The 24,930-nt window shown below is 44.5% G+C and overlaps 1 protein-coding gene across 6 annotated transcripts in view; it reads left to right on the top strand.

Annotated features, from left to right (window-relative positions):
• Positions 1-24,930, top strand: part of RIPOR2 (RHO family interacting cell polarization regulator 2) — a 177,198-nt gene that overhangs the window by 90,815 nt on the left and 61,453 nt on the right. Inside the window, exon 1 of one of the 6 annotated variants that reach the window (XM_031435109.2) lies at positions 12,263-12,458. The exons of the other annotated variants lie outside the window; for them this stretch is intronic. The gene's annotated coding sequence lies outside the window, so the exon portion shown is untranslated. Of the gene's footprint in view, positions 1-12,262; positions 12,459-24,930 lie in introns of those variants that run through there. 6 annotated transcript variants of the gene reach the window in all.

The following is a 24,930-nucleotide window of genomic DNA, read 5'->3' as shown; positions in this document are numbered from 1 at the left end:
ATTATGGACAAACAGGAGTCCAGTCTAGGACAGTTTATTTGACAATGTAGGTATAAACAGTGGATGATTTCAGGAAGTCCCAATCCAAGTACCCAGAAAAGTGGGCACTAGAAACTCTCCATTGAAATGTTGATAATAAAGCAGCATATACATAAGTGAGAATTACTCATAGATTTATCTCCAGCTTAGGGGAATCGGGCTATATAACCTATATGGGCTGTTCCCTAAAACCTGGAGTTTGAGAATATAATGCAAACCAGATCATAAATACTTAAGGGAGTTTGAAGGAAAGATCAGAGGGGAGGGGCTGGAACATCTGGGCAGGCTCCTTGAACGTGAATATTTGAAGGAGAACGCTTAACATCTTTGGGAGCACTGTTATGAAAAATAGAATAATCATGGCAATGCATCCGTAAACTCTCCATCTTCATGTGGCCTCTGTGCATGTGGTGCTGTGTTCATCAAATTAAAATGCTTGCATTTCTTGACATTACACTCCAAGGCTGTACATCCATAGCATCTCAGCTGAAAGAGATCTCTTTAGAGGTTTTGGGTCTTATCCTCCTAATAGAAGGTAGGTGAGGAAATACTCCCATTGATGAGTACCACTCCCTCTCTTTTCCCCCTTCCCGAAGATTTATCAGCCTCCCCCAGTCACACATCCATTAAACAGTCAAGAGCAAGCCATCAGCACATTTGCTGTCATTTTAACTCCAATCCCAGAAGCTCTGTCTTCAATCCCTTCTCTGTATTCTCATATGGGAAAAATTGTTCTTCCTCCGTAAGATCACCTTTCGTATCCTCAAAAACCATTAAAAGAACGTATTAACACACCAGTCATTCTCCAAACACTGCAATAGCGCAGTCAAATATTTGTATTCCACCAAGCACTTGAGTCGAATAGTATATCTTTGCCGACAAGAGGGCAAGTGTATTCTGAGCTCTGAAGAGCCCCAAATGGCTATGAATTGGGATCTGAAACGCAGGGGCACTCGCCCCACAGCTGTTGAACTTGAATTCCTCTTTGAACGCGGCACCCGGGGCTGAGAGGCACTTCTCAGAGAGGCCTGTGTGTCCCATTTGTTCTTCTAAAACCTGCCAGTGCCCAGTGCTTACATCCTCGTTTGACTTGGCTGCTGTCTTGGGTCAAAGAGCAGGCGAAAGCAGGTGTTCTGATTTATCTTCTTCAAGTAGCCCCTCGAGGCCGCTGAGGACGGGTCAGTGAAAGAAGAAGCTGAAATAAAGCCTTCCATCCCCCAGCTCTCGTGCCTGCCAGCGGACAGCTGTTCCAGCCTCTTCGTGCTGCCGCTAATGAAAACATAACTGAGACTCAATGAAAGATATGTAATAGGGGATTGCTTGGAGCTGCCTCTGACTTTGGAGATTTGCTTAAACCGAAGCGGTTGGATTTGTTGCCATTGCTGGGAAATTTTCACCTCCAGCAGCCTTAGCGTGAGTGACCTATTTTGAACGTGACAGCCGATTACACTCCGGTGGCGTGAATAATTTAATAGGTGCGAGATCTGTCAGCGCTGTGATATTACAGCAGCCTTGCCTGCCGGGCTAATTATGGAGGGTGACAACGCTCTGTCCTGTTGTCACGGCTCCTATCGGAAGCTGCCAAGGACGGGAATTGTGTGTGAGCAGAGAAGGAAAGAGGGGAAATGGGGCCAGGTCTGGTTCCTGCTACCAAAGGAGGCTTTGTGGGTTGAGCAAGCTGGGCTGCAGGAATCAGATTTCTGCATTCACCTCCGCAAAGTGAAACAGGGCAGGGCGGGAGCAAAGGGATGGAGCTTGTATCCGGTATCCCGATTTTGCATAAAATGTTTGTTAGTAGGGGGAGGTGTAGGCTGTGAAAGGGTGATTAAGGAAGGAAAGAGGCACTAGACTCCGCAGCCTGCAGGGATAGCTAATGGTTTCCAGGCCTCCCTGAGGAGGCACTGGCCCTTTAAACATGCAGCTGGACTCACAGCCCAGGCACAGGAATATGAGAACCGCTGCAGAGAAGAGCAAAGAGCCAGGAGGAGCCCCAGTCGTGGCTTCAGAGTTTTTCCCTTGTGTTCTTAGCTGCCCTGATACTCCCTCTAGCTCTCTCTAGCTTTGCTTGAATGGTAGTGACAGCCGTTTAACCTGAGACCCGTTTCCGATGTGAATTGAACTCCAGAATAATGTCCATAGAGATAGTGAAGGTTAACAATCAGCGACAAAGTTTTAAGTAGAGTAGCTCCTGGGCCCATAATTTCTCCTAAAACCACCTCCTGAAGTTAACGGTCTCAATCAATTTCATGAGTTAGGGAGGGACCAACCTTTGGAGAGATTTTTGCGTAGTTGGGGGACAGTTAGGAGAAAAGGAATTGAACAGGATTGTGTGCAACAACTGATCTTGCCTAAAGTTGAAAGAGAAATGAAAATAAAAGAGTCACCTAAAGAAGAAATATTTTTAAAAAATGAATGACTGGATAAAAACAGATTTGTAAAATTTTTCAATAATCCATAGGCTATTATTAATGTGTATCAACAGGGCAGTGTCAGGAAATTGATGGCTCCCTCAAGTTAGAATAATTCCAGGAAGGTTTCTTTACAAAGATATGACTTACAAAGGTGTGGGTGGAGTTTGGGGGAACCAGAGGGCAATTGGGGCCAACACCACTCCTGGGACCAAAGGATGGGAGAGGAAGAGGTGGCTAGAACCTGTAAGGAGAGAGAGCTGTGTAGAGGGGGCTGCTTGGAGGGGAGAGCTCATCTTCCGTGAAGGGGTATAGCCAGCCCAAAGGGACCTGAGGGCAGAGCTGGGGAATTAATATCCTCACCCACTCCTTCCCCTTTATCTGATCTCCTGTTAGGGCTCCCCATTGGCCAAACCCTACTGGACATTTGGGGTGGGAGCCCCCAGGGCAGAGAGCAGGAGAAAGGTGGAGAATGGACAGAAAGGGGCCACATGGGACAACCTGCAAGCCAGAGACTGTGTGGGGTCCTGGGACACAATATAAATCAATCACCTTGGAGACCCTTACAGACAAATCTTTTCTTTCATGTTTCCCCTGATAATGAGAGAAAAGGGAAGGGATTCATTATGAAGTGAGAGCTAGTTTAGAACCTTGAAAAAGCCTACCTATCAAGTACCTAGCATTGTGTTTACATGTGCATAGTGATAATTTCCAGTCAATTCTACGTCCACTCTGCATTATTTTATACTTATTTTAATTATCTTTGTGCGATAATATTTGTTGAATTAAATTTATACTGTTTACCTTCGGCCTTACCAGTTTCAGAGTTATGGGAATTTGTAAAGTTAATGTTCTACCAAAATGTTTGTCAATCTAGAGCAGAGATTCTCAAAATGTAGTCTGAGGAGCCCTCAGGTTTCTCAAGACTCTTTCAAGGGGTCCCCAAGGTCCTCAACAATTTTTAAAAATACAAAGGGGGTTAGTCTAGATAATGTTATACATATAAGCATAGGGTTTTAAAAAATTGTAGTATAGTTGATATACAGTATTATATGTCACAGGTATACAATATAGTGTTTCACAATTTTTAAAAATTATATTCCATTTATAGTTATTATAAAATATTTGCTATATTCCCCATGTTGTACAGTATATCCTTGTAGCTTATTTTATACCTAATAATTTGTACCTCTTCATGCCCTACCCCTATATCGCCCCTCCCAACCCCCCACTGGTAATCACCAGTTTGTTCTCTTTATCTGTGAGTCTGCTTCTTTTTTGTTATATTCACTAGTTTGTTGTATTTTTTAATTCCACATATACATGATATATACAGTATTTGTCTTTCTTTGTCTGACTTATTTCATTTATCATAATGCCCTCCAAGTATATATATATATATATATATATGTATATATAAATATATATACACACACACATATATGTTGGGTAAAATATAAAACGGCTAATCTAGATTCTGTTTTGTGTAATGGATCTTGAGACCAAAAAATTGGGAAGTGATTTTTATAAATTAGATTATTGCAGAAAATGACCCCTACATGTAATATAATAATAATGTATGAGAAATCCAATCTCACGTTGCTGGACAGAAGGGGCTTGTTTGCTACATAGAGGGCTTATTTTATTTTCTGTCAGCTCTGAACGTTTTGCTGACTATCTTATACCCATGCAACTTCCAGGTCACTTGGTGCAGAAGCTAAAAGTGGGGGTGGGGGTGGGGTTTAGAATTGGGATAGTTTGGCAGAGTGCATAGGGGGCCTGATTTCAGCACCCCTGGGGCATTCATTCCTGGGACATACTAAAATGTTAAGCGGATTAGCCCAACAAGTATCCCATTGTACAAGCAGATATGTGTGACAATGGTAAGAAAACAACAACCTAAGATGTCTACTCCCTTGAGGACTTTATCATCACTACCAGACGCGGGCAAAGGAAAATGGGGTTTTGCTCTCAGCAGTTTAGAAAGCTGTAAGCAAGATCCAGCTGTCATTTATCAGGCTGAAACATACTTGTGTAGGTCTGATGTCAATAAAGGCAAGCTTGTTATGCACTTTTTTCTGGGAGAAAAAGTGACAGAAGGCAGCAGGGGCATTGTATGCTCTCATTCATTTTATAGTCAACATTTATCGATGATCTTCTATACTCACTAATCTAGAGGTTACAATGCTGTAAGTGGTACTAAGCGTAGTTCCTGGCATCAAGGAGCTTATAAACTAATGAGGAGACATATATCAAATATTTCTGATATATGAGGGGTCTTATTCAGGGGACACTGAGGGGACTTAAGGAGAATGCAGGTAGAGTGTGGAGGACCAAGGAAGGCATCATGAAGGAAGTAGTGTTTGAACAGGGCTTTATAGACTAGGAAGGGTTTTGAGAGACAAACATCAGCGGCAAATGAAAAAGGGATGGGCAATTCTCAACAGAAAATTTCCAGGCGGTGGAAATGGCCTAAGCAAAAAAGTAGAATCAGGAAGTATCAAATGTTAGAGCTGAAGTAAGCTTGGTGATCAAGTGGTCCAAACCCTTCGTCTGACAGGTGAATACATGGAGATTACAAAGCTTGAGATTTATCCTGAGTTTTCTACTGGCAGAACCAAAATACAACCCATGTGTTTCAAATCAAATTCTGACTTTTGACAGGGCTGTTTCCCAGACACTGAGCACAACAGGAAGAGCCAGAGCGTAGGGCAGGCACTGCAGACTATGTGTGTTAGGGGGTGAAGCTGAAAGGCTTTTGGAACCACCATGTGAGGCCAAGGGGCTGGGCACCTGTTTGGACCTTATCCAGACTCGTGTTTCCCTAAGTACATTCTGAGACAATGGCTGCAGAATTATCAGTGTGCCTGTTCAAAAGACTGAATTAGAATGAAAATCTGCATTTTAAACTCTTTCCCAGGGTGATTCTTATGCACTTTATAGATTAGAAAATGAAAAATAAAGAGGAATAGAGAAAGATTGATCATAGCGACAAATGAAGCATTAGTAGACATGAGCGAGGAGTAAAGAGATACAGTAGGAGAAAGGAGTTCAAGAATCGTAGAACTGGCAGCATTCCAAGCCATGACTTGACCGTGCATTTGGGTGACCAAGTGCCTGTAAAGGAAGGTCATAAGAGTAGGGAAGGAATTTCAAAATCAGGATGTTAGATCTGCTATCCACATGGATATCAAACATCATAGTTATAAAGAGAGATGAGATCTCAGTTGTACCTGTCTACCTCTCTCTGGGACTAGTCAACTAGACCAAGAGGAAAAACCAGAATTCACCAGCATCAGAGGCAGAAGGAACATAGAGAAATAAAAATGGATCCAGTCCCCAGATATAAGCAGATCTCTGGGACTTTCCAATTAGAGCATCATCTCTGCTTCATCATGGCAATGGGTCTTCAGACCTGTTCTGAATTCTGTATTAAATATCTGATGCTCCAAATCAGGAAACTAACTTGGTTACACTTTTGGATGCTCTCCTGCTTTCTTCTGATGAATTGTGTCTTTACTCGGATCAATTGGTGGTGCAAAGAACAATCAGCCTGGCGTGGCCAATTCTGTTCCCCAAACAAAAACAGGCTTTAAAAATGCCTGGGAGAGAAGAACAGAACAAAATTCAGCTTTTAGAAGAGACCATTTTCAGTGCTGCTGAAGTTCAAACACCCTGTTTTATGGCCCCCAAAATAATCACAGTTCCCATAGCACCCATGGCACTTCCTCTTTCATAACACCCGCCTCAGTTATTTACGGCTGTCCTAACCACCAGGCTCCACAAGACAGGTTCCATGACTTTCCTGTTTATTACCTCTGTGGCTCCTGCCCTTAGCAGAGTGCCTGACACCCGAGTTGAAATAATAGCTTGTTGAAATAATAGCTGTTATTTGTACCTAAGTGCTGTTTTAAATTAAAATTAAATTAAAATTAAAATTGGGGGTTGGGGGAGGGAAAGTTGTGTGAAACGGTTACAACTTTGGAAGAAATCATTTCTTTCCATTGGTGTGAAAGAGTCACACAAAGTCTTACACTAGTGGAGTTTCCTGTAATATCCTGCACCCCCACCCCCTGCCCCAGTGCCTGACAAGCTCCAGGCTTCACTGTTTCCCTGGATGAGGTTACAAGGACTCAGGCAAGGTATCTCTGAATGCTTTGATCAGTGGAGTTTTTGAGATGGAAGAATCCTGCTTAGGTAATAGTGGGGACCTAAAAGGAAGTCAAATGCATTATAACAGAGGAAGTAGAGACAGGTAGAAATTAATCACCCAAGAATGAAGACTTTGGTGACCACAGCAAGAGCAGGATTTGAGAGGCAGTGTGAAGACCTTTGGATTAAGCACTAGGAGACCTTGGTTCTGGTGCTGGACTCTTCATTTGGTTACGTGACCTTGGGTAAATAATTTAACGTCTTCGGGGTTTGGACCAGACAATCCAGTAAGGATTATGTCCTAGATGTGCAGACCTGTGCTGCCTGGTCCCTCACTCATGCTTGTACCTGATCGCTAGGAAGGGTCTGTGTTGGGAATTCTGGGGACCACAAGGTCACCTGGGACAGATCCCATCACCTGGAGTTGCCAATCCAATGAGGGGAATGGCTCTGTAATAAGCCTTCACTTTACATACTCCACTTACTGTGCTCCCTTCCTAAGGGAGAAGCTCAGGGTGGGGAGGATACAGCTTACTGTCCCTTCTTCATTCCTGTTCAGAGATTCAGTCCCAAATCTAAGGTGCTAAGGGAAGTCTAAAGGCAGCTGCCTGGAAAACCACTCCATGCTTCTCTTGGGCCTCTGGCCCCAACTCTGAATGTACACACCCTGTCCCCAAATTCATACCCAAGGTTCAGCAAATTAGGGTGGAAAGTGGAATGTACGATGGTAAAGAGTATTTTATAATTTTTATCATCTCTGACTTTAAAAAACAGCTTCATCTTTGTAACCATGAGCAAGTTACTTACTCACTCTCTCAGAACAACAGTTTTCTTACCTCTCCAATTAGGACAATAATTTAAAAAGAGATTGTTGTAGTCTTAAGTTAGATAATGTCTGTAAATCACTTAGCATCATTTATATTCCTTTTCATCCTCTACCCCACTCCCACCCCTAGAATGTGTACATCTACATCAGTCCCATTCCTTCAGTGGGAAGGTAGTGGAGTTGGGGAGGTGGGTGTTATGGACCGGATGCTTGTGTCTTCCGAAGTTCATATGTTGAAGCCCTCATCCCCAGTGTGGCTGTAGTTGGAGCAGGGAAGTAATTAAGGTGAAACAAGGTCATAAGGATGGGGCCTGATTGGATAGGATTAGTGTCCTTCTAAGAAAAGACACCAGAGAGCTTGCTCAGTCACCCTGGGCACATGCACTGAGGAAAGACCATGTAAGGACACAGTGAGAAGGCAACTGTCTGCAAGCTGGGAAGAGAGCCCTCACCTGAGATTGATTCAGCCAGAACCTTGATCTTGGACTTCCAGCCTCCAGAACTGTGAGAAAATACATTTCTGTTGTTTATGAGCCCCCAGTCTGTGCTATTTTGTTATGCCAGCCCTGCAGACTCATAGAGTGGGGAAATGGAAAGTTTGCCTGTCTCCAGGTGGGTAGTAGACCCTGCTCTTTCCCCTAGATTTTTCCTAGATAGCTTCTTAGTTCTGATGCTAATCTGCAGTAGCTCCCAACTTATTTCTCCCAAAACTTCTACTGCCCATCTGTGCTTCTTTCTAGGCCTCTTTCTCCAGAGTGAGGTAAATGGAGAAATGTTTGGGACCATCTGACTCTATACAAACAGCTGTAATCCAAAGCGGAAGGTGCCAAGCATCTCAGGAGATGCTAAGATCTATGATATTATGAAAGTTCTGAAGTGAGAGGGCAGGGAAAGGGGCAAGGACCTGAGGAAAACAGATACAGACTAGAGTCCTGACACTGGATCTTGATGAGTAGATGTGGCTTTTAGGAAACAGGTGAAGGCGATGCAGATGGAGATGGGCCAGGGGGTGGGGTTGACAATAAGAGGATCAAGGTAAGAGTAAAGCATGCCCCAGAAGGGCAGAGTTACTTACCTTTCATTCAGTAAGTCCTTTTTGAGCTCTTGCTCTGTGCTGGGGATACGGTTTATAAGACAGAAACAGTCTCTGCCCTTATTATCTCACAGTCCAGTGAAAAACAGACAAAGGACAACTAAAAAGGTAAATAAAACCATTAGGATTTACAATTGGTGCTATAAGAGGCACAGGACATTAAAAAAGAATAACTGAGGGGAAGGATATATTTAAAAGATGTGGGTGGTCAGGGAAGGCCTCTCTGAGAAGTGGCTTGACATGTTCAAGGAACTGAAAGAAGGCCCTTGTGACCTTAGTGACCTGAGCTTAGTAAGAGTGGGTCCAGAAGCATGAGTAAGGCTGGAAAGACTAGAAGGGATTGGCTCACCAGGGTCTTGTAAACATTGATATGGAGTTTGGATTTTGTTCTATAATAAACAGGGAACAAAGGCAAGATTTCAAGCAGGAGAGTGACCACAACGTAGTTTTTACTTTTAAAGGTTACTCTTTCTGTACTGGTTATCTATTGCTACATAACAAATAGTCACAAACTCAGCTACTTAAAACAACACATCCTTATTATTTCACAGTTTCTGTGGATCAGAGGTCCAGGCACAGCTTAGCTTCAGGGCAGTCACAGGGCTGCAATCAAGGTGTCAGCCAGGGCTGGGATCTCATCTGAAGGCACGACTGAGGAAAGATCTACTTTTGAGCTAACATGATCAATAGCAAGATTTAGTTTCTGTGAGCTACTGAACAGAGGACCTCAGTTCCTTGTCACAGGAGCTTCTCCAACATGGCAGCTGGCTTGATCAAAGCCAACAAGGGACAGAGTCGGCTAGCAAGATAGAAGTCACAATCTTTTATAATCTAATCATGGACGTGCCGTCTCAGCACATTTGCTGTACTCTGTTGGTTAATAATAAGTCAGTAGGCTAGCCCACGCTTATGGGGAAGGGCTTACACAAAGATGTGAATACTAGGAGATGGGAATCATGGAAGACTATCTTAAAATTGGTCTGCCACAGCGGAGAATGGATTCTAGGGAAGGGTGAGTGGAGGCAAGGAGATAAGGAATAGAGGCAAAGTGTGATGGTAGTAGGGCTGGAGAGAGGTAACCAAGAATGAGAAGCGTCTTAGAGACAAAAGCAACAGGTTTTGTTGAAGAATTGAGTGTGGGAAGTAGAGGAAAAAGAGGTATCAGTAATAACTACCAGATTTCTGGTCCTGTAGCAATTGGGTGGATATTGGTGCCATTTATTTTTTACTAAGATGGTTAAGTATAGGGGAGGACCAGGTTTGGTTTACAGGGAGGAGAACCAAGAATTAGCCAGCAAGAAATTAACAGGAATTTTTAGATGGATACTTGGCCATCTGACCCTGCAGGCGAGTTCTGAGTTAGAAGTATCAATCTGGGACTCTTTGGCACATGAACATGACTGGAAGCCCTAGATGAGGCTGCACTGTGGGCCCTGAATGTCTGTCTAAAATGGTTACATGTACATCATTTCTAGAACCCTATTTAGTCCCCTGTAAAGTGCCACAGCCTACCTTCAGAACTGCCTCTCCTTTTACTTGCCCTAATTCTGTCTTTTAAGAGGAGTGTCCAGGTTCTATCCTCTCCCTCCTGCTGGTTTTACTTACTTTTGGGGGAGGAGTGTATCATTTGATTTAATCCCACTTGGCCTTGTGAGCTATTTCACTATTGTCTTAAACAATGTCATTCAGCTCCCATACTTAATCTTGTTATCGCCTCATAGGCTGTAAACTCTGGGGGGGGAGGGGTGTTCTTTTTCTTTTCTTCCCAGTCCCTTGCTCAGTTCTCCACAAATACTTATTGTATGAATGAGTGTTTCACTAGCAGTTTTATGACCATTTTAGTAGCTACCAAGCAAGAGGCAAAAGGGGTGCTGTGGGAGTCTTGCAGCTGCTGGGACCTTTGTGACTATCAGATTTATTGACCCTGGAAAGGACTGAGGAAGTCATCGGATAGGAAAAGGAAGTGAAAAGGGAGGCAGAGTAAGGAAATAGCCATAAAAAGTGGGCTTAGCTGTCAGGTATCAACAGGGGTACAACAGGGATGAACCTAGGTCCAGACCGAAGAGAAGGACAAGGATCTATGACAGACAGGACAGAAGGGCCACCACCACCCATGCTTGCAAGTGCCCAGACCCAGCTTTGGCTTGTGTATCTAAAGTCGATTCAGTTGTGTCTCCTTGGACAAGTCACATTAACTCCCTTGAATCTTGCTTTTCCCATCCGTGAAATGGAACTAATAATACCTACTACAGACGTGAGTCAGGAATAAATGACATGGTGCCTGTAAAGTAGCAGCTCCAGAACCCAGTATATAAGAAGACAGTCAGTGAACTGTAGTGTTCAGCATTGTAAGGATTGTCTCAAGTCAACCAAACTCACTAGGAGCCCATGTCTTGATCAGAATACCAATATTGAAAACACACAAAGAATAACTTGCCAGGAAGACTGGAGTGTTCATATCACGTGGTCACCACATTTTCTTTTCTGAAGGAGAGTCTACGTGGGAAGACTGAGTGCTGTCAGGAACTATTCTGTAAGTTGGAAGAAGGACTAAGGGAGGTGGGTGTCTGGAAAAATCCAGCTGCCATGAAGTGTTCAGACCATCAAGACACTCACTGCTCAGGCTGCTTTCATGATCTCAGGCAGAGGCACAGTGACCAGAGCTTGCTCTGGGGTGTCCTTTCTAAGCATTAAGTACACTCTGCTCCTATTTTGTCTTTAGGCGGGTTATGACGTAGATGATTAGGCTATGGTTTTGGCAGCTGAGATTCCAAGCCTGAGGATGCAGTCTCCTTATCACAACTGGATAAGGACACAGTGTCCTCAGATGTTCCCCACTGGTCCCTATCTAAGCTCATTGAGTCTTCCTAACCCCTCACAATGTGACTGAATCCTACATCCGGGAGAGGGGATGCAGCTTGCAGTACCATTCTATTTAACATTTTCTGCAAACACAGTTTATTCAGTATGGTGGCTTTACAGATAAGGAAACAGAGGCATAAAGAATTCCCCATCTAAGGACAGAGGCAGAGGCTTGGTCTCTGGGTCCTCATAGATGCCCAGTCTTGTACACCTTCCACTCCAAAGACTTTCTGTGGAATGTCTTTGTCAAATCCACACTTTCCTAAGGGAAAGCTTTACATACAATTCAAATCCACCAAAACAAAATACAAAGCATCTCTGCTTCTCCCCATTGTTATGAGAGCTCTCTGCTCAAAAATCCCTAGGGGAGAGCCCACACAAAGCAGATGTCCAGCACAACTCCTGCCATGGGCAACCAACTTCACCCCCCACATCACAAAACACACACACACACACACACACACACACACACCACCGATGTCACCCCAGTGCATTGTTTTAATGCACAGCCGCTATTGGAAATCCCAGAAGGTTAGCTGAAAGGGCCCTTCCTCTCCTCGGCTAGTTTCCCCTGCCCTCTCCCTCCAGTGCACTCTGTCCCGTGCTCGAACTGCAAAGATGACTCCAAAGCGGCGACCCCAGCTAGTGCCAAGGAGCTCGGCGTGGCCGCGATCAGCTGGAGGCAGACAGCAAAGCGCGGCGTCCTGGAGTTGGGCTGAAGTAACTGTCAAGCAGCTGGCTCCCCCCGCCCCCCCCCCCCACTGCCCGGGTGACGCCGCCGCCCCCTCCCCGCGGCCGCGCCCCGCCCCCGCGCGCTCCCCGCCCCCGCCCCCCGCGCGGCCGCAGCGCTTGCTCTGTGCGCTGCCAGCCCCGCAACTTCAGCCCGCTGCCGGGAGCGGACGCGGGAGGGCTGCCGCGGCCTGGGCGCGGGGATCCTTTGTCCCTTCACCCGAGTGAGCCAGCTCAGGCTGTCTGCAGAACCCGAGGGTGCGGGCAGCCCGGGGCATTTCATTGGCACGGAAGCTGCGATTCCAAGCTGGAGACCCCGTGTCCCCTTGTCATGACAAGGAGCCTTTAGGTATGTGCACCTTTTTATTTCTTCCTTTTTTGCTTCTGATTTGACTGACAACCCGGGTGAGGTCTGTGTGGCGAGCGTGTCCTCGGCTTGAATGAATGTTGCCTGTTAAGGAGCCCTTGGGACTGGGGCGTCCGAGGCTTCCTCCGCCTGGGAGGGTTTGGGTCTCTGATGCCCACAGGATAGACACACGAAGTTGCTGAGCGGTAGGGGGCACAAACACTTTTGCAGGAAGAACCGAGGGATGCCCAGGAGAGTGGAGGGACCTGTCCAGAAGATGATAAGGGGCATTTCTGGAGCATTTCTGGTGCGAGGACACGTGTGGCCGGAGGATCGGTTCTCTTGGGGATCGGGGGTGCGAGCGCACCGGGATGCGGATCCTGGGTGGCCGCCTGCCACCCGAACGATTTATGGCACTCTCGGCGCCCACCCAGAGTCCAGCTCGGTCTCCAGGGTCCTATCTTGCCCCCAGGCTGCCCGGATTCAGCTTAGCTACGAACCAGCCTCTTCCTCGCATGTCTGAATTCCTAATTTGCAATGTCGGGTGGGGGGATGAGAATTGGGAGGAGCCGCAAGAAGGAGAAATATGTTGCATTGATGCTGGCCTGTATCTGGGGAAACTGGGGGAGGGGTGATGATGCACCTGAGGACGGGAGCACCCCTGCAAGTTTCTGTGGCTTGGGAGACGGTCTAGAAAAGAGAAGCACCTGCAACTCTGTTACCAGGAGACTATAACCTCCTAACACCCTCCCTCGGGGTAGTGGGGAGCGGGTAGAGAACCTCATTTTAGAAGGCAGTAGGTGTTGGAAATTAGACAAGCGGAAGCCATCCAGATGTTAAGGTGGCAGAAGCGCTGTGCAAGTCCCTGGTGCGAAGTGACAGCTCCTGCAGGAGCAGCAGCGCAAGTGGAAAAGCAAGATAACCCTAACCCGGCGGATTCTGTTGAGGGGAGTGGAGGAGGGCGGGGGTGGTGCAGAGGGGAGGTTGGCAGCGTCAAAGGTTGATATTTTGAAGATACCAACGGAGAGGAAATGTTTAAGCTTTTGGTCAGGGGGAAGCAATCATGATTGTCTTGGAAAATGTGTTGGGTCTGTCTTTCCTTTCTGCTCCCCACTTCCTACGTGCTCGGCTGTGCACATGGTTGAAGTTCTAGGACTGTGATCAGTCGTCATCCCATTCCCATAGAAGCTGTAGTTGGCGCTCTCTATGGAACCGGGCATCTTGTGTGAACATTTGCCCCTTTGCTATCTGAGCACAATCATCTCTTCCTTTTTGTTTTCTATCAGTTTTATCTGGCTCTGAGAATGTTCCTCTCCTCCTACCCACCGCACCCCATTATCTCCCTACTCACTTATTTCCCCTCTTCCTCTGGCTCCTCCAGCCTTTTTGGACCAGCCTCTGAATTTGCCCACTGACACCCACCGTCTACCTCCATTGTGTCTCTATCAGACTGTTTTAGCTGCTGTTCCAAGTGGGGGTTGTCAGCTGTGAACTCTCCAAGAACTAGACTAGCATCATCAGGCTACTCTCCAGTGGCTAATTAGGAAGCAGCCAGTGGCTATCCTTCTGTTGGAACAAATTGCAGGGGTGTGTCTACTCAGGGTAGCAGCGCTAGAGGAAAGGGCCTCCCCTCTCTTCACCACTTCCTCCTAGCCCAGCCCTCAGTGTCAGCCTCTCGTGCCCGGCTCCCCCTTTTGTTGAGATACTGCCAAATCCTGGCTCTTCCCCAAGAAGGTGACACATTTGTCTGTCCGAAATGCTGCTGCATCCAAACATCTGAAAACCTGAACACTGGAGAATCTGTTTAGGAAAAACATACTGCTTGTGTTGCTTTTTCAAAAGGCCCCCAGTGGGTTGTTGTTTCTCTCCTCCTCTGCCAATCCAATGTGGGATTTTGTTTTGAATATTTTATCTTCAGTATAAATATAAAGAAACACCAAGCTAGAGCTAGGAGAAGCTGAAAGTGTGCGCTAGGGACTTGCATAGAATTCTGAGTACCCAAACACAAAGGCCAGAAATGGCTCTCCTTCCTTTTGTTGACTGCAAAGTCAAATTATTTCCAGTAGAAAAGGGACTCAACCCTTTCCAAGTGTGACCTGGAGAAACCGAGGGGCCTGGGAAGGAGATATTTCATCTACAGGTGTGGGTAGCTAAACTCACATCAAAATTCCACTCTTTTGTATTGAAGTCCATTGACTTGGGGTCCCGCTGATGGCGGCCGGGTGTCCTACTATAAATCGGAGATTGCTGAATGGATACATCTCCACCAGAGTAAAACCCAGCTGTGATACCAACCACTTGCCCACTTCCAAATATAACCAAGTCACTTCTCTGTTATGTTTTCAGTTAATTAACGGATTATTGACTCACCCCTCAGTGTGGAGAGACTAAAACACAGACAAAGGCAGTTCTAGAGAGTGAGCAGCACAGTCTGCACGTTTCATATTAAAAGGTCGCATCAGGCAAACAACAGTCCCTTGGGTTGAAGAGTTTGCAAACCAGTGTTTTATTTTACCGTTCACCACATTCAGTGGGTTGGGGGGAAAAATTAAAAGCTGTCTTGTTTCCCTTCTGAAAAGAAGTCAAAAGTCTAAAACCACTTTCTTCCTTTTCTTGGGAGGAAGTGGTGGGAGGAGTGAAAGTCCATTTTGTTTATACGATGGATGCTCCTCCGGACGGTGGAGGATTTGACTTTCCACTGGGGCCTCCTCTGCCCGGGTGGCCATAAGCAGGGCCTCGTGCTTCTCAACAGCTCCCTTACCAAGGTTATTTTCATCTGCCAAGCTGAGCGCCACGAGCTGGAGGAAATAGACAGCTTGTGTTTGTGTCCATTCAACCAGAAAAGAATACCAGCTGAAAACAGACAATGAAGCAAGGGAATTGGGGTAGGGGGTGGGGAGAGGAGGGACAGATAGGCCAGCAGCACATAATTGGTTCCCCAAAGGGAAACCTCGATGTGGGATGGCTCCGGACAGCCGCCGTCATTAAACACCCTACCGTGTGGTTATTAGAAAGATCTGTTTAGAAATGGAGACTGATGATGACGGGGCACCTTTTCATCTGAAGGGAACCCTCCTTTGGCTTTGTTTCTCTCCACTTTCAAAATCATCTCCTAGACCATTTCTCCCCATTGTGCACATGGAGGCCTTCGAGTAGATTCAACTGGTCAAAAGCACTCAACATACAGATCCTGAATGAATCAATATCTAAACACCCAGATGTCCTCCTCCCTTTTCACATCACCTCTCTGAGGCCACCAAGTTCCCCTCTGGGTGAATGGCCAAGGTTTGTGTTTTTTTGGGTCATAGTACACTCATCCCATTTTAGTTGGAAATGTTCCCTAAAAATAATAGATGTTTTTCTCAGACTGTGGCCGGCTATCTAGAAAAGATCATTTTACACATGGCCCGATGCCTGGGACACCCTCCCTGGACACCGTCAAGAGAAGCCACTCTGATTTATTTTATCGTGCTCATTGTTTGCATGACATTGATGAGCTCTGTGTGGAGGAGATGAATGTTTTCACACGTTCATCACACTAATTAAAAAGAAAATTAGATTTTTTTTCCAACAGTGAAGTCAAATGAGGTGCAATATTTCTGTGTTGTGTTTCATAAAATCAGAACGAGCTCTCTGCCAGACAGAGGGCAGAGTCTCAGACAAAGGAAATATCTTTCACACCATTTAGCATCCTAAAATATGATGAAGTGGTTAACAGCCATTTTTTATTTCTGAGGTGTATTGAAAGTCCAAGTCATCAGGCTTATGTAACTTAGGGAAGTCCTGGGATCTGGCCAGAGTTAGAGTTTTCATTCAATATAAAAGTGTAAGATATTGATTATACCTTTCTAGGGAGGGCACAGTCTGGGAGAGAAGGAGGAAGAACCCATTTGTGTTAGACAGAGTGCTGTCCACACATGTCTTGGTTTGCCGTGTATCTCTTGTTGCAGCATAATTATTAATAGCATCCCTTACACTCACAAGTGTTCCGGTTTGGTCACCCTAGAAATAAGAAAGGACTCTGGGAGGTCAGAGGCAGGAGAGGAGGGATGTGATTGGTAGTGGTAGACAGTGTGAGTCATCAGTGAAGATCTCCTCTGTGCACCTATTGTAAGATTACAGATAAATGGAAAGGAAAAGGAAAGGCTTACCAGATAAAAAGTTTAGGGAGATTGTGAGCCCCCTGGGGGCACAGAGGTCTATTTTGTTCATTCCTGGATCCTCAGGGCTTGCGTGCTGCCTAGCAAATTGTAGGCATCAAATATGAACTCACTGCCTGTGACCTAGGTTTAAGATAGGAATGTAGGAGAGTTCAGGACAGTGAGGCGGCATGCCTGGCAAAGGTCAGATGGGCATGATTATTAAAGAAGGCTATTAATAATGGTGATGGTGCTAAAACCAGGCTAACGATGATCATTCCAAAAAACAACTTGTGTAGAGAAAAACAACGTCTGGTAACTGTTTCTTGTAGAAGCCGCTTGTCTTTGGGGTTTAATGCTGCAGCTTTCACCTCTAGTGCTGGAAGTGATCTCTTCCTTCTCCAGCAAGATTTCCAGAAAGGAACTAAAGGAACAATGATTCCATTCTCCTCAAGCTTGCCCTCTTATGTCCTTGTCTTCTAGGAGGACTTTTGGAAGAAAGGCAAGGACAGGAGGGGGAGGGTACCTCAAAAATACAAAAGCAATGCAGATGAACACAAAGAGTACACAGCTTTTCCTTCTTCTAATAAGAGGAATAAATCCAAAGTGACAGTTTCCTGGAGCTAGTGCAACTCCCGAGAGGTTATTCCCAAGATAGCATTTTATTTCCCTACTTTTTGCTATACATGAAGGGCTGGAGGGACTTGGGTCTTGGCCTTAACTGTGACAGTCTACCTTCCAATTAATGTGGCCCCACTGATAGATGGAGGTTCAAGGTTAACTACCCTAAATGGAGATTCCAGGATGACTACCAGGTAACCCTTGAATAGCAATGTCATACTTTTCATTTATAAAATTATTTAGTAGAATTTTAGCCACTTTGAAATGATCTGTATCTTCTGCAATTGTAATATAATTTAGTGTTGTCTTGGGGATGCCTCACCCTCAGCAATAAATGGAGCTTAGGAAAGAGAGGGATGGGCACACACAGGGCTATAGGACTCAGAATACTTATTGGGGTTCCGTTGCAGACAACAGAATCCACTCAGCAGAAAAGATTCAAAATAAAAGGGCTTGTGGAATTGTTGGCAGGAAGGCCAGGGAAGCACACTCTAGAGCTTTCCAGAACAGCTTTGAAAGTTACCACGTTCTGATGGAGTCACTGCCTGATGGATAATCAAGAAGTACCTGCTGATTTAGGAAGCTGCTGCCTCCAGAATGCACCTGCCACTGCAACAGTCGGGAAACAGCTAGCCAGGAAGCCCTATAGAAAAACCAGATAGTCCATGAAGGTGGTTGCCAGTGGTGACAACAGCAGAAGCTGAAGTATAGCCTAGTAGGCAAAAGAATGTGTCCCCACCAAAGATAATTCATGTCCTCATCCCCAGAACCTGTGAGTGAAGATGTTACCTTACATGGCAAAAGGGACTTTGCAAATACGATTACGTCAAGCATCATGGGATTATCTTGGGTTCTCCAGGTGAGCCCAGGCTAACTTCATCGGTCCTTAAAAGCAGAGAACCGTTCCCAGCTATGATCATGTAACTGTGGAAGAAGGGTGAGAGAGATGCAGCATTGCTGGCTTTGAAGATGGAGCAGGAGGCCCCAAGAGAAGAACTGTGGGCGGCCTCTACAAGTTAGAAGCTAGAAAAAGCAAGGACATGTATTATAGTGTCCAGAAGGGAACAGAGCTCTGCAGACACCTTGATTTTAGCCCAGATTACAGACCTCTGACCTCCTGAACTGTAAGATAATTGTGTGTCCTCTTAGGCCACTAAACTCATAGTAATTTGTTACAGCAGCCATAGGAAACTAATACCTACAGCCTCTCCACCATTTCAGCCTTCAGATCTTGCGGCAGGTACACCTGGTGGAGGCCCCCCACATTAGGTGCAGAATCCGAGCTGCAGGGGATTCTGGGAAACGTTGCTTTCAGCTTCCAGGCTTCAGTACTAGAAGGCACCACACAGGAATGATATCAAGTGCCAATCACATAGGTCCAGTGCAGCTGCCATGGGAAGTCCAGGGCCGGGGGCAGTGTAGGGGAGGGTTGGTCAGAGGAGAGCCTGCAGAGCCATGGGTGTATGTGCACAGCTCTTGACTATCCTGCTCTGAGGGACAGAGGCATGTGGAAGAACAGAATTGGATGCTTGAGATTTTTAGGAAGTTTAACAAGTGTTATTAAGTCATTAAGGCACAAGGGGGAGGGGAGGAGAAGGCATCAGAATAGTTGCCCATTTTCCCAAACTGGAAGTTACTATCTGATCTGTTAGCTACCATTGGCAGGGTGGTACTGGTACATAAGTGTCAGTATCAGGGATTTTTTTTTTAATTGAAGTAAAGTCAATTTACAATGTTGTGTACAGCATGTATCATCGTACGTGTGTGTATATGTATTCCTTTTCATATTCTTTTTCATTATAGGTTACTACAAAATGTTGAATATAATTCCCTGTGCCATATAGTAGAAACTTGTTGTTTATCTATTTTATATACACTAGTTAGTATCTGCAAGTCTCAAACTCTCAATTTATTCCTTCCCACCCCCTTTCCCCCCAGGGATAATTATTGACATACTACAGCTTAACACAGCTTTATACGGTCAGCCTATATAACAGACTACATTTTCCAAAGATGGCCTCGCCAGTATCTCCCACCCTCCAGATCCTTCCTACAAAGTGACTCTGATACTGTTTCCATTGGGAAATGATATCTATGTTCCCTTCCCTTAAAATTGTGAGTCTCCCGATTAACGTGACTTCCAAGGCTAGGTCACAAAAGATAACTTAGCTTCTCCGTTATTGGCTAGAACACTAGCTCTTGAAGCCGTCAGCCAGCATGTATGCTATCTGACTGTCCTGAGGCTGCCATGCTGTAAGGAAGCCCAACTAGCCAACAACGTGGACAGACCTGCCACCACAAGAAGAGAGAGATGCCTGGCCAGCCTCCAGCTCCTCCAGCCCCTGCTGCTCTGTATCCAGCCACCATCTGACTGCATGATAGACCCTGAGCCAGACTGTCCAGCAGAGCCCTTCCCAGTTCCTGACTCACTGTTGTTGTTTTAGGCCACTGCATTTTGGGATGATTTGTCACACAGCAATAAATAACCAGATTGGGCCATACAGTCAGATGCAGAAAAGAGGTCAATTAAAACCACAGTCTTATGCTATTCCTGTCCAGTTTCTTCACTGTGAGGTAATGCATGACAGATGTCTGTAGTAGGGTAACCAAATCTAAAGCCCACCTTTTCCTTCTATAGAATATTGGCTTAAGAAACTCACTCTTAATGGATCTATCAGAAGCAAACTATCATACATTTGGGTTGGTTTGCTGAGGGGAGGGTTTAGGAAAGTGGAATTGGTAGCACTGAGAAAATTTCAAACTGGCTAATTCACCATGTGAATACGCAAGAATCCCAGTAACGTCTTTTGAAAGTAGAATTGTCTCAGTGTTGCAGGTAGAGGGGCTGCAAATCTTTACTTTCGGGCATGTCATCAAATTAGGGACTCACTCAGGAGATGGAGAAAAAGAGATGAAACGTAGCAGGACTAACACACAGTGCAACTCCATCCCTTCCTCCCCAGCAGACTGATTGCTCTTTTTTCTTTTTCTACCACTTCTTTTTGGCATATACCTCCTTCCTTGATACCTAAAGTTTACTGCTTCTGAAGTTCAAGTTCAAGGGCCCTTTGAAAATAACGCATAATAATACATTAGTCTAAGCCATAGTATCTTCTATTTCTGTGGGGTTTTGCAGTTTTCAACAACTTTCATCACATCCATTGTCCCATTTAAACTAGAGATCCCTAGGATGTAGGCAAGACTAACATTAATGTCCCTAGTTTCACAAATGAGGAAACAAAACAAAAGGATTTAACTTGTCGGAGATCACACTGCTGGCCTGTCTAAGAGGCTGGGTTCATGCTGAGCTGTTCTCACTCCCTTTCGGGGTCTGCCATCCCAGAATCGCCACTCAACTAGCCTTTGGAGCAAAATCAATGTTAAGCTGGAGGGAAGGAGGGGGATTTGCTCTGCCTGCCCATCACCTTCAGTCACCAAATTATGGCCTATTCGAAGCTCAGTTCATTGAGAGCCTGAAGCATGACTAGTTCCTCTTATTACCTGACTAATGCTCTCAGTTTGATACTGTGCTTCGCAAGTGGAAACCTGCCCTGATAATGAGAAGAGAAAGGTCAGGAACTGTTCCCTTTGCAGGCTCCCATGACATCCCTAAAAAAGCTTGCCCTTTGAATGTTGTCAAATGGTCTTTGGCCTAAAATAGGATAGAAATGATATGTGCTGTTTCTTTTCCAAGGGTTATTTATGTTATTTTTTATTTAGATCCTCAAAGTGTGTTTCTTCACATTAAGATATTTTCCAGATGTAATTTGGGGGGGGGGGGCTCTGAGTGTTGCAAAATGGCTCTTTCCCTATGAATGGAAGGAAACAGTCAAAGCAAGAAGAGGCAAAAGGGCTACATTAACTCAAAATGTTTTCATATATGTGAATAGACAATTACTGAGTTAGAGGTACTGAAAAAAAATATTGAGAGAATACGTAGTTTTCATTTAAGAAATAAATCTCACTCCCTTACAATCTAAATGGGGAAAACAGACCCAGGTAGACCCTGCATATAGATTCTGTGTGCAAAATGACTTTCCCTGCATCTTCTCCCTTTAAGTAACTTATGTGATCCTGAATTCAGGTACAGAGGCGAAGCCTTCCTGAGCACAGGCAAGTCTGAAGCCATTGCAGTATTTAAGAATAAACTCAAATTCTGAATTACAGATTGTCTACGTGTGTCTCATATTGCATGTTGACATAAAGCCCCTCTTCCCTAGTGAAACACCCAATCTAAATAAAAACGTTTTATATAATAATATTAATAATATCAGCCTTCACTTAATAGCATTTCCAGTTGGCCAGGCACATGTATTCATTCACTGAATTCTCACAATAACCCCAAGGTAATTACTATTATCATCTCTAATTTATTGATGAGAGAACTGAGGTTCAGCAAAATTGGTAGAGCAGAGTATAGTTTTAAATCGGGGCCATCTGGTATCAGTCTGGGCTGTGGCAGTGGATGTAAATATACAAAGTCCCCAGATTCAGAGTTTCTATAACTGCCAGTTAGTAACATCTTTCCTATGCCTGAGTTCTCCCAGGTAACTGAGCTGGGTTGTGGTTGCCAGATCGCTTAGCCATTCAATACTCAGACAGTGCATGCAGTTTTCAGGTTGAGATTCTTGGTTGATGTCTAGGGATTAACGAGTCTCTTCAGGATTCTATTGTAATCACCGAGATGCTTTTTCACATTATCCAGCCCAAAGGTTCATTATTCCAGCTAAGAAGGCAGCGTGCCTGTGTTGAGAGGTCCCCGATCATCAGGAAGCGAAACAGGCACTTTTCCTCTGAGTGAGCGATGCATCCTGATAAATGACGCCATGTCAGTAGCGAGCCTGCCCCTTCCTCGTTGCAAACGACTGTCCCTCACAATGCCTCAGGGATCTGGAAACCCCACAAAAGGGGAAAGAAATGGAGAAAAAGCAAACTTGAGAGAAAAAAGGAGTCATTGCTTTCCTTTTAGAAGGTCTGTTGTCTAATCCATACCAGCCTGTAAAGTATCCCTTGATCAATTTTGTCTTAATTACTGGATGTAGGAAAACAAGATCATTGTTAATTCATGCAGTTTAATGTATGCATGGGAGAATTATACAGGATAATTACCTGCAGTTGAAGAAAAATGAACAGTGTCAGGTCTGGTTAAGCCATGCATGGTTCACACTTCTATCACTCTCTCAGAAAAGACTGAAAGTGGTAACCAGTGTGTGTGATTTGCAAAATTGCATTGGTTTGTTAAACAGAAGTATTTTTTCCCTTTGATTTGCATCACAAATAGAGTTCTCAAATTTGGACTGACTAGATTTGAATGCAATTTTTAGAACAAAAGCTTTGATTCACTGACTTAACTCCCATTGCTCTTTTCCAGAAATGCCCATTGTTCAAATCAGTGCAAGAGAAATTATCTTCATGGGCCCTATGTTAGCCTGAGTAAAATTTCTTTCATGGGAATAATTCATTGGGAACGATGATTGTCTCCTTTATCAAGATGTATGGGGGATTTACAATAATGATCGCTTGTTTCCACATTATCTGGAACCTCTGGGGTCCAGTGGCTTCCAAAAAATAAAACAAAACAAACAGCTGGAACAAATTATGAGGCAATGAATGGACACGGATGGAAATATCCTTGTGACTTTTGTCAAGCAATAGATAGCTGTTAAAGCCTCTTTGAATTCATATATTGTCATTGGGAGAAGAGTAAGACTTGGTTAAAGTTTACCAAAAAAAAAAAATTAGACTCCATGGCTTCAAAAATTTGAGACAGTTTACAATAATATACAATTTTAAAAAAGAGAATAACTTTCAAAAAGAGGAGCTGAGGAAAGTCAATATTCTAACTTTATATGTATGTATATATATATAACTGAATTGCTTTGCTGTACACCTGAAGCTAACATTGTAAATCAACTACCCTTCAATAAAAAAAAATTTTTTTTAAAGAATTAACATTTATGCTACAATTGAGCAGCAAGGTTTGCTCTGAACTTCCCCATAGCCAGACAGAAAGGGGTACATAGTTATCGTTGAAGGTATTGCTATCAGGAAGATAGACATGCCAAGTACAGCAGTTTCTCGGAGGGCAAATTCCCCCAGCAATGAATTATTAAAAAAAAAAAAAGTCTTATGTAGGAAGCTACAGAGGAAGTTAAATCGAGCTCATTAAACCAAAGCATGGCAGGGAAGTATGAAAGTCAACACTTTGCTTGTTGACTTCACTCGTATTTTCTTATCCCTACATCGAGAACCCAAAGGATCCCAAAGGAGCTAGCAAAGGCAACTTCATGAAGAGGAAAAAGAAACATGTACATATTTGGCCTTCAGTTGCTCTGTTTTGCCGGGGGTGGGGGTGGGATTCAACTTTTCTAAGACAGAGCTACATGCCCTAATCAGATTTTGTCTTCTGACAAGGTCAGCAGAAGGAGTTGAAGATGACTCCTCCTTCCACACATCCTCACAAGGGAACCCAGCTTAGACAGTTGAGTTGCAACTTCATGGTAATCTTACTACAGTGTCAGAATTCAGCACTTGAGATTTGAAGTTTTTAGCAAGAGCAACTCGATTATGCAAAATAAAACAGAGGATAAAAACATAAGAAGTCCATTGTTTAGGTGAAGCCTTTTGTCTTTTTATTCTTCACCTTGATGATGGTGGTGGTGTTGGTTGTGGTAGGCATTCGTTTTACTGAGTATACACTCTGTGCCTGGCATTATACAGACTTGACATCCTTTAATCCTCACAATAACTTAACAACATAGTATGTTATGAGCCCCATTTTAGAGAAGAAGAAACTGAGCAGAGGTCATTGTTCCAAAGAGGAGATCTACACCAGCTGTGTGACTGTGAACTGATGACCTAACCATGTAGCACACAAGTTGGGATGTCTGTGTGTGCACGTGTGTTTAAGCTTCTGGAACCTACTGCTTCCTTGTTCTTACTTGCTGCTTCTCTCTGTTGCTTACAAAGTCACTGACTGTGACAGTCTCTGAGAGTCGCTTACAAAGTCACTGACTGTGACAATCTCTATTAATTAGAGCTGGGATGGCGTGACACTGTCTCTGAACTGACTCTCAGGAAATGTGTAATGTGCATATACATGTGTTAAGTTATAAGTGTCCTCTCATTTATTGAGACAAATGCTCTCACTTAAACCATTTTCCATGACTCTGGAAGTACTAACAAAAACGTAACTGATAAATTTGATACTGCCTTCCCTGCTGAGAATATTAATTGTGGCACACAGTGTGATCTGAAATCCGGCTCTGGAAGGCGGCAGGAGGGTAGGGGGTGCAGGGACTGGCTGTGTCCAGACACCTGTCCATGCTGTTGCCCCCTATTCCTCATCACTCTGAATACCCCGAACTGAACAGTTGGAGGGCATCTGCTCTTGGGGCTGGAACACCCACACTGCTGACTCGGAAACAATAAACCCATCCTGCCAAATGATGTATTTTTGGTGCAGAGAAAATTTTTGTCCCTCCTGAGGATCAAAAGACATTCTTATGTGAATATGTGTCATTTTTAAAAGACATTGCCTAGTTCACATTCCAAATTCTGCTCATCCCATTCAGTTGTGCTCAACACCCACATTCGACTTTCTCTGTATTTTCAATTCCGAAGTCTTGGGAGGAGGTTTGAGAAGCACACAATGTGAATGACAGCCTTCAGGAAAGAAAATGTTCTGAGCAGCTGGTTGCCTGGAGGGTGCTGAA

Source organism: Camelus dromedarius, chromosome 19 (genome assembly GCF_036321535.1).
Source record: "Camelus dromedarius isolate mCamDro1 chromosome 19, mCamDro1.pat, whole genome shotgun sequence".
Taxonomy (NCBI): Eukaryota; Metazoa; Chordata; class Mammalia; order Artiodactyla; family Camelidae; genus Camelus; species Camelus dromedarius.
Note: the sequence above shows the minus strand (reverse complement) of the source record. Positions and strands in the feature narration are given on the sequence as shown.